Source organism: Prosopis cineraria, unplaced genomic scaffold, assembly GCF_029017545.1.
Source record: "Prosopis cineraria cultivar Desert tree isolate PC_DT_omini unplaced genomic scaffold, ASM2901754v1 PC8, whole genome shotgun sequence".
NCBI lineage: Eukaryota > Viridiplantae > Streptophyta > Magnoliopsida > Fabales > Fabaceae > Prosopis > Prosopis cineraria.
Genome location: NW_026555339.1, coordinates 17,008,795 through 17,018,049, shown reverse-complemented (window position 1 = coordinate 17,018,049; position 9,255 = coordinate 17,008,795). Strand labels below are relative to the sequence as shown.

General features: G+C 30.4%; 1 pseudogene; it reads left to right on the top strand.

The window, feature by feature from the left end:
• The first annotated feature begins 3,772 nt into the window (after window positions 1–3,772).
• The window catches only part of LOC129317394 (disease resistance protein RUN1-like), a 13,628-nt pseudogene continuing 8,145 nt past the window's right edge, over window positions 3,773–9,255 (top strand).

Genomic DNA, 9,255 nt, shown 5'->3' with positions numbered 1-9,255 from the left:
GCATTTCTTATGGAGGTACCATATGCTAGGGACCGAGTTGTTGAAATCTAATTTTGGATATTGGATTTATATTTTGAGCCTTAATATATGCTTGGAAGGACAATTATGGCCAAATTTAATATTAAGTTGATCTTTACAGTTAATTTTAAATTATTTTTAAATGTTTTTAATATAATATTTATCAAAATAAAAATAATAAAAATGTTCTTATCAAATTTGGCTTATTTAATTGGTTATTAGAGGCTAAATATCATGCTACTCATCACTTTTGATTGATAAGATCTAAATAATTTAAATTAAAAATTTTATTTTTTATTTTTATTTAATTAAAATAAAAATATGTAAAAATATAAGCAGGCGGTGCCGAATGCGGGTCTTAGTTTCTCAGCACTTAATTTTACATTTTTATTTATTGTTTGTTGTTTGTTGTTTTATATTTTAAGAACCTCAAGCCTTCTACTTTACTCGGTGGCGGTGCTCAGATTCATGAGCACGGGCACCGCGTGCAGCGTGCTCAGATTCATGTTGGGTGATCTGGCTTTTCATTTTATTTCAAATGATTTTTGCTATTGATTTTAATTTTTTAATATTATATTTATCAAAATAAAAATATATAAAAATTATAAAAAAATTAATATTAAAATTGAACTGTGTTTGATGCTTATTAGAGGATAAGTACAACAGTACTCACCATTGATAAAATCTAAACAGTTTAAATTTAAATTTTTTATTTTATATTTATTAAAGTAAAAATATGAGCACGCGGTGCCCAATGCCGATCCCAGTTTCTTGCCCTCTCACCAGCCCTTAATTTTATTTTTCATTTGTGGTTTTCTTCTTTGTTTTCATTACTCCAAACAGTTCCTTTTATGATAATCATCTACTTACTTTTTTTTTTGAATGGGGAAAACAAAAATCAGGTTATGTCAACACTCAAAAAGATATCCACACCTTAAATGTAGTTCATCTAAAATCTTAACAATAAAATCTTAACAATAAGATTATCGCTAAGTTGTTGATGTGCAATGTAATTTGTGCAATTATTTGCTTTTCTATAACTGATCATCCAGTCTTACATAATAAGTTCTATGATCTTTATGATTGCTTTGAAAAGAGAATGATTATCTTTGAAATCATGATGAATGAGTGAAACACTACAACAGAATAAGCTAAATATGACGGCTTATATTTGACGGTTATAAGTGAAAAATGACAAATAAAAAAGGCGCTAAATACTTGACGGTTGTTTCAAAACAACCGTCAAGTATTTAGTATATATTTGACGGTTATATTGGCATAACTGTCAAATATATATGCATCCCAGATTTGATTTTTTTATAAATATATTTGACTCTTGTTTACAATAACCGTCAAGTATATTTCGGAAGACTTGACGGTTATTTGTAAAAAAGCGTCAAATATATGGTTCAAAAGGAAAAATAAACAAAGTTAATTACTTGACGCTTGTTTACTAATAACTGTCAAGTATGTCTGAGTTTTATTTGACGGTTATTTAATAACAAGCGTCAAATAATGAATACTTGATGGTTATTATGAAATAACCGTCAAGTATTGTCTTTTAAATTTACGCTCCAGAACCTTTCATTTTCACATTTCTGCAACTCGAACATTTTTGAAAATACACCCAGAGTGCTCGGAAATCATTTTTCGTCACTAAAACTGCCCAAAAATACAGATTTAGACTCGATTCTTCTTGGGTTTTGCTCGTGGGTTCCATTTTTTGGGGTTTGTGGGTTGTTCGTTCATCCAAGTCGTGATTTCGGGTGTTTTGGGTTCGTTCTCCATCTTCCATATGTGAGTTTAATTTCTTCTTCATCTGTTTAATTCATTTTTAGGTTTAGTGTTTAGGGTAAATTTGACTTCAAATTCCCCTACTTGCTTCTCAACAGTGCAAAATGCGAGTTGTCTTCATTCCTCCTTCCCCTGCTCTTCTTCTTCGTCCTCGTGCTCTGCCTCTCTTAAGTAAGTTAGCTTAACCTTCTTCCTTGTGATATTGTTATCAATTGATTGTAATTAGAGAGTTGATTGGAATTAGCAATTGGAATATGAATTTTTTGTTCATTGGAACTACGATTTGTGATTGAATGTATATAGGCTTTTGTTTTCAGTTCTTTGTTAGTTTTGAAATTAAATTTAAGATTATATGAAAATTAATTTACTGTTGGGCATTTTATGAATTTGTTGAAAATTTGCTTCCCTTGTTCTGATGATGGTGATTAATTTTGTTGTTGGATAACTTGATTAGATATGATTGAGTTATATTGAATTTATAGGACAAAATAGATTGTTGGGATAAAATTTTTATATCAATTATTGTTGGGTAACTTGATTGAGTATAATTAAGTTATATGAGAACTTGAATGATAAAACTTTTTATTTAAGTTGATTGATTGTGTTCTTTTTATTTAAGTTAATTAATGTTTGAATTAATTGTGTGCATTTTATTTAAGTTGATTAATTGTGTTCTTTTTATTTAAGTTGATTAATGTTTGAATTAATTATGTGAATTTTGTTTAAGTTATTTAATGTTTGATTTAATTGTCTTCCTTTACAGATAAATGGCTTCTGATAGCGAGTCTGTTGATACCCCTCCATTAATTCTAGCTACAAATTCGACTGAGGTTCCGAGTACACAGAAAAAGCTAGAGCAGGAGTACAATAACATTCAACGAGGCCTAATGATAATGGAAGAGGTGACAAAAACAAGAGCTGCAGGAAAAAAAATTGATGTGCAATGGAACAAGAAAGGGCAAGCAATTAAATCCTCAAAATTCATAAGTTATATTGGGGTGGTGGCAAAGACTACTGTGACTATCACAGTAAAATCATGGCGCAAAGTAGATGAGGCCACGAAGGCTCTTATTTGGGATACTATAGCAGTAAGTTACATTTTACTAAGTATATTTTGGTATAAACTATTTTTAAAATTAATGCATCTGATATGTTGTTTATTTTATTTTGTAGTCAGGATTTGACATTGATGAGAGTAGGCAAGATTTTGTCCTACAAAAGGCTGGGAGGGCACTACGGTCTTTCAGATATTTTGTCACACAGAAATATTTGAAAGATCCTGATGCTGAATTTGTAGCTCGAGTTCCTCCCTTATTACAGCCTTTGGTAAAACAAGAGGATTGGGATGCTTTTGTTGCCTCACGGCATGAGAAGGAATTCAAGGTATTAATGTTTCTTAAATTTCAAGTTTGGTGTTATTTATTGATTATATGTGTATGTACTAACAAAAATTTTTGTTATTAACTCGTCAAGGAATTAAGTACACAGAATAAGGAGAGAGTAGCGAAGAACGAATATCCTTATAGAGCAGGGAGGTTGGGGTATGCAGGCATTGAGCAGAAACAATTAGAGGAGGAGGGATCAGAGGTTACCATATCCCGCCATAAGCTCTGGGCATTGGCACGCACTAAAAAAGAAGGAATTATTGACAACCCCCGCGTGAAAGAGGTTACTGAAAAGATTGTAAGTATTATATTTAACTACTACTTAATAATTAATTATGAATATTCAAACTAAACATATTTACTCTACACAGGATTCCATCTCTCAGGAAGTCTCACAGGGCAACCTTCCTGAGGATGAGGATATCTTGGCTAGGGCATTGGGAACTACTGACCACCCTGGTTGTGTCAGGGGTGTTGGCTTCGGAGTCACGAAGAAGTAATATTTTGGCAAGATAAAAAAGAAAACATCAGCTTCTTCGTCTGAGGTCCAAGAGCTGAGAGAAGAGCAAGCCGTTATGAAGCAGCAACTACTAGCCCAGGCAGCATTAATTGACATGTTGTTGAAAGGGCAAGTCCTTGGGAGGACTTTGGGTGAGATTAACCCTAGTCAGAAAGATAGCTGCACAGTCCCCTCAGAAAAACTACCTGAGGTAATATGTTTTACCTTATGAATTTGTCTAATTATTTTTATTTTAGAAACTGATTGTCATTGTTTGTTTAATTAGGGCGAGAACGATTGCAATTGTTTGGCAGACACTCCTGAACGTAGAGTAATTGTAACAGGGCATGTGTACAACATTCTCGGGGACATAATCCATAATCATCCCCTCTCGCCCAACTGTGTTAGAGTTTCTCTACTTATTGCCATCGACCCCAACTATCCATTGCCTGTTCCTACTGATGAGGCACAGACGGTAGGGGAAGTAGTAGGGAGCTTCGTTGCATAGCCTAGCCACCTTGTAATAGCGGTAACACCAAAGCTAGCAAAGGACCCATTGCCTCCAAAGAAAAAGATACGGTTTAAATAATTATTTATAATTTTATAATATAATTATAAATATCTAACTTTTTTGTTGTGCAGCTGAAAGGGAAGAGCAAGCTAAAAGGTAAGTCAGGCCATACCAAAGAGTCAGCCACAGTTTCGCAATATCCAGTAGCATCGGTGCCAACTGTAGAATACAAATACCGTGCCTCTCTTAAGACATATGCGATGGCTACGAGGATGGCTCGTCAAGTTGCGATTGGGGATATCATTAGTTTTGATGATAGGCTGTATGGAAGACCGGGCTTGTTTGAAGTTGTTCGGGATGAAATTTTAAATGAAATTCTCAAGCATGAAATGGCCAGTACTAGTCTGATGAGCTTCTACATGAGGTATTTCTTCGATGATGCTCAATTAATTACTTAAATTATATATATGTATGTGTGCACGTGTGTGTATTAACCTGGTTTTTTTTACTTAAGCCACCTTTATACCTCATTTGTGATTCCTGACGGCCTTGAGTCGAGATTGTTATTTAATAAGTAATAACTTTTTAATAAGTAAGTTAAATTTTTATTAATTGTTATTTTAATATCCATATATATTGAATTTCTAACATTTATTCTTTATTTTCTTCTTAGAGCTGTGGTCTTGTATCGAACTGTGACCAACAAGACCTTGTCCCCTAACTTAAGGGTATTGGACTCTTGTGAGATATGGGTCACAGTTAAGGTAAAACCTAATGGACTAAGTTTTTAATTAATAAACCGTGGCCTTTTAACTATTATTTTATTGATATGTAATTTTTTTTGCACAGTGTCCACTCCAGCCAGATCAGAGCAATGACTGTGGCTATTGCTTGATGAGATTCTTGAAGGACATTATCACCCATGCCCCTACCACATTACCTAACAAGGTATATATTAATATAATGATACTTAAATTATAAATTTTAACAACTTTTGTTAGATAGCTATTAACTTGAATTTGTTGTAACTCTTTGCATACAGTACTTCGAGGATGCCTACTGTATTCAGTATGCAGCTGCACATATAGAGGAAACCCTTGAAGAGGTAGCTCAGGCTGTGTTTAACATGTGGATAGCAGCAGTGGTTAGGCCTAATTAGTTTTGATGTACACATTTATTTATTTTGGTCAATTTTATGTCTGAGGCCAATTAATTTTGAAATTTAAACTTGTAAAGTAGGTAAAGTTATAGATTTTTTTATGGCATCGGGTTTAGAGTATAGGTAGATATAAGATAAATTAAAGATATTTAGATTGTAATTTCAATATAAATAATGATTCAATTGTTTTTTTATTGTTGGCTGGCTGGTATATATATTTGATTGCTTTGTATTTGTAGGGGGGAAAAAACACATCATAAATACTTGACGGTTGTTTAGAAAGAAACGCCAAGTATAAGTTTACTTGACGGTTACTTCAAAATAACCGTCAAGTATGTACGAATACTTGACGGTTATTATGAAATAACCGTCAAGTATTTGGCACACAGAATTTGCAAAAGCATATTTGACGCTTGTTACAAAATATCTGTCAAATATTACTAAATACTTGACAGTTATTTAAAATAACCGTTAAGTATATTGCTGCAGTATATGTAAATGTTTAAGTGATTATTTAACGGTTATTTTGAAATAACCGTCAAGTAATCTTTAAAATATTTGACGGTTTTTAACCGTCAAATAAATATATGGCGCCTCATTATTTAACTGTTAAAAACCGTCAAATAATTTCTAAAATAACCGTCAAGTAAGGGGGCATTTTGTAGTAGTGAAAGAGCTTCAAGAAAATGAGAGTAGGCATTAATTTTTGAAGACTTGCTGTTTCAACCTCCTACTTACTTTTTAATATAACATGTTTTATCCAAAGTATTATTCTCTAGTGCTCCGAACTAACTATAAAACCTACTAACTAATGAAAGCACATCCTCTAACTAATTACTTATATATATATATATATATATTATACTCTATTTTTTAAAAAACTGCAAGTTTTCAAAATATTGGAATAAATCCATAACTTAAAAAAAGCTACAGTTGTTGAATAATACTATATAATATTCAACTTTGCTTCTTCTCCTTCTTCTTCTTTTAATGTGGTATCAGTTTGCGGTTTTATATTGATTTTATTGGCGAGAGTGGATAGATCTTTTATTATTATTATTATTATTATTATTGGCGATAAAGAGAATGGATAGATCACAACATACAAGTTTGAAATTGGAGGATAAGCGTTCGAAATTTATTAATAATAAACACTTCAGAATTCTCTACCAAAGAAAACTGTGTAGGATCCCCTGCCTTATCCTGACACTGGGAGCGGTCATATTTTAAAATATAAATAGCAAGCATTAGCAATTTTTATTTTGAAAAAAAAAAAACTTACACCCTCCAAACTATAATATAGGTTATTTTTTGGAAAATTTTGTTTAGCCCAAATATAGATCATTGAATAATTTTTTTATATTTTTTCAATTACACCATTATTTTATTAAATAAGTAATGAGGGTAATTGAATAAATCAAGTGTTATATTATTATACTCAATGCAAAAAAAAAAATTTTGAAATCTTAACTAGCCTTTCTTAAAGAGCATAAATTTGTTAATAATACTCCATCCAGTTCAAAACATAAGCATTTTCCTTAGCTAATCTTGGTTTAAAATATAAGCAACCCATAAGTGCAAATTTTCTTTCCATTTTACCCTTTTATTTGTTAACTTAGATCATTATATAAATTTATCTGTCACACGTCATGAAGTGTATTAATTATTCGGACTAAATGTAAAAAGAGGAAAACAACATATTTTTAAAAGAATAAAGACTTTATTGGTATCTGAGTTATTTTTTAAAAAACTATTTTTATTTTGAATTGGAGGGAGTAACTTATATTGTGATCCGAAAGGAGTATATAGTTAAAATCCTTGTTTCCAATTAAACAAAAACATGTGTATCTTTTATATATTATTTATTTTATAACAAACTCTCATTATTAATATTATTAAAAAATTAAACTTTATTTATTTTAATTTGATTGGATAAAATTATATAAAGTTAAGTACTAAATTTTGCCTTTTTATTAAATTTTGCCTTTTTTATTTTTACTCATTACCACCATCATCATATATTATGGGCAATATTCCCTAGTCCTATTATAGATAGTCTTTAAATGTGATTCCATTATGCCACTTATGTTACCCTACACTAATTAGTGATAAGTTTTACAACGAACTGATTTGTAGCAAATTATGCCCTAAATCTATTTAGTGATGGAATTTTCCTTCTTTAGTGATAGGAACTTTCTTTTTCCTTGGGATATTATCAATAACATCATGGAAGGGCGACATTGTTGGCAATAGCTGGTGAAAACATAGCTTGAGTTGTGCCCAAGGACATTATCCTTAAAGCTATTCTGCCATACCGGGTTGATCGTGTGGCAGCTCCTTAGAATTAAGCAGACTCTTCCTACTAAAAATAGATACACAAAACAATAGAAATTCATAAAATACACTTAGGTAACCGCACAATGAATTAGTATGATAGAAGAGTACAGAAAAGCTAAGAGTACTAAGGCTCTGACTAAACCTGAGGCAAGCATTGCTTTTTATAAGTAGATCTCATAATGTTGGGCAACAAAACTATTTTAATCACAATTAAAAAATGGTTTCAAATAAAATATTGTTTAAATTATATGTTATAAAATAATAAACAGACTTAAATAATAGTTAATATTATTAATTTATAATAATTCCTTTTGAAATATTCAAAAATATTATAAATATCTATCAGACATCTCTAAGGGAGTTCTTATCTATAATATAAATAAGAGGGATTTTACACTTTTTTTTATTTTATTTATAAGTCACTTTTATAATATCTTATCAGAAAAAGGAAAAATTTTAAATCTCATTAATTTTGTTTAAAAATAACATTTTTAGATACTTTAAAAAAAAATACTATAGCACTTAATGGGACAATAAGGTAAATATGGACATAAAAATCATAAAAGTTCTCTATAAATATGATTAAAAAAATACTCTCTTTCTATCTTATAGAAAAACCCTAAGAGTATAAGAGACGAAAATATAGATATTGTACGATATATTTAAGTTGAAGCAATTATAGGGTCTATCTTTAAAATTATTAATTTTGCAATTATTTCCTCTGTCCCTTATAAAAATAATCTCAGATTAAACTGTAAACCAGCTTTTTTTTTTCCATGTTACATCAATTAAAAAATTTGTTAGGTGATTGTAAAATAATTCACACCTTTTTCAAATTTTTTAACGACATGTCAGGCTATGTAAGTTAAACAATGAACAACTTTGATAGGACCTGTCTAATGCATAAGATTCAAACCATGTAATAAGTTAAACAGTCAACAATATTGATAAATGGAACGTGGCCAATGCACATGAGTTTGCCAAATAAAATATATTTGGCCTATAGGGCCAGTTCACTAATAAACTATAATCACCATGTGCATCCAATGAAGTAATAACCTGTTGTCATCAATTATTCCATTATTTCACTGATAAAGTATAATATCTTATTTACCATAAACTTTTTTTTTTCAAAACACCACAACAGGAAAATAACAATTAGGTCTCAAAGAAATAAATTAACAACAGTTAAGTCTCCAATAAAATTTTCTACAAAATAAATTATAAATATCAATTCAAATAGTTATGTTGCGATCTAAAGTAAATTTCATATTTAAATACTTATTTAAAATTGAAATCATGTATTTGTAATAATTTGGATCAAATTTTTAACTTATTCTTTCAAACAAATTTGCTAGGCACTTAATTGTCATTAATACTGTGGGACCTAACTGTCATTTTTCCCACCATAAACTCTTTACTCCTTTTTTTAAAATGAAGAGATAAATCATTGGGAGAATATCAGATAAAGAAAAAATAGCAGTGACGGTCCAAAATAACTGAAGTTTCATCTATGCATAAGTGAATGATAAACTTGTAGCTATGTGTAGAG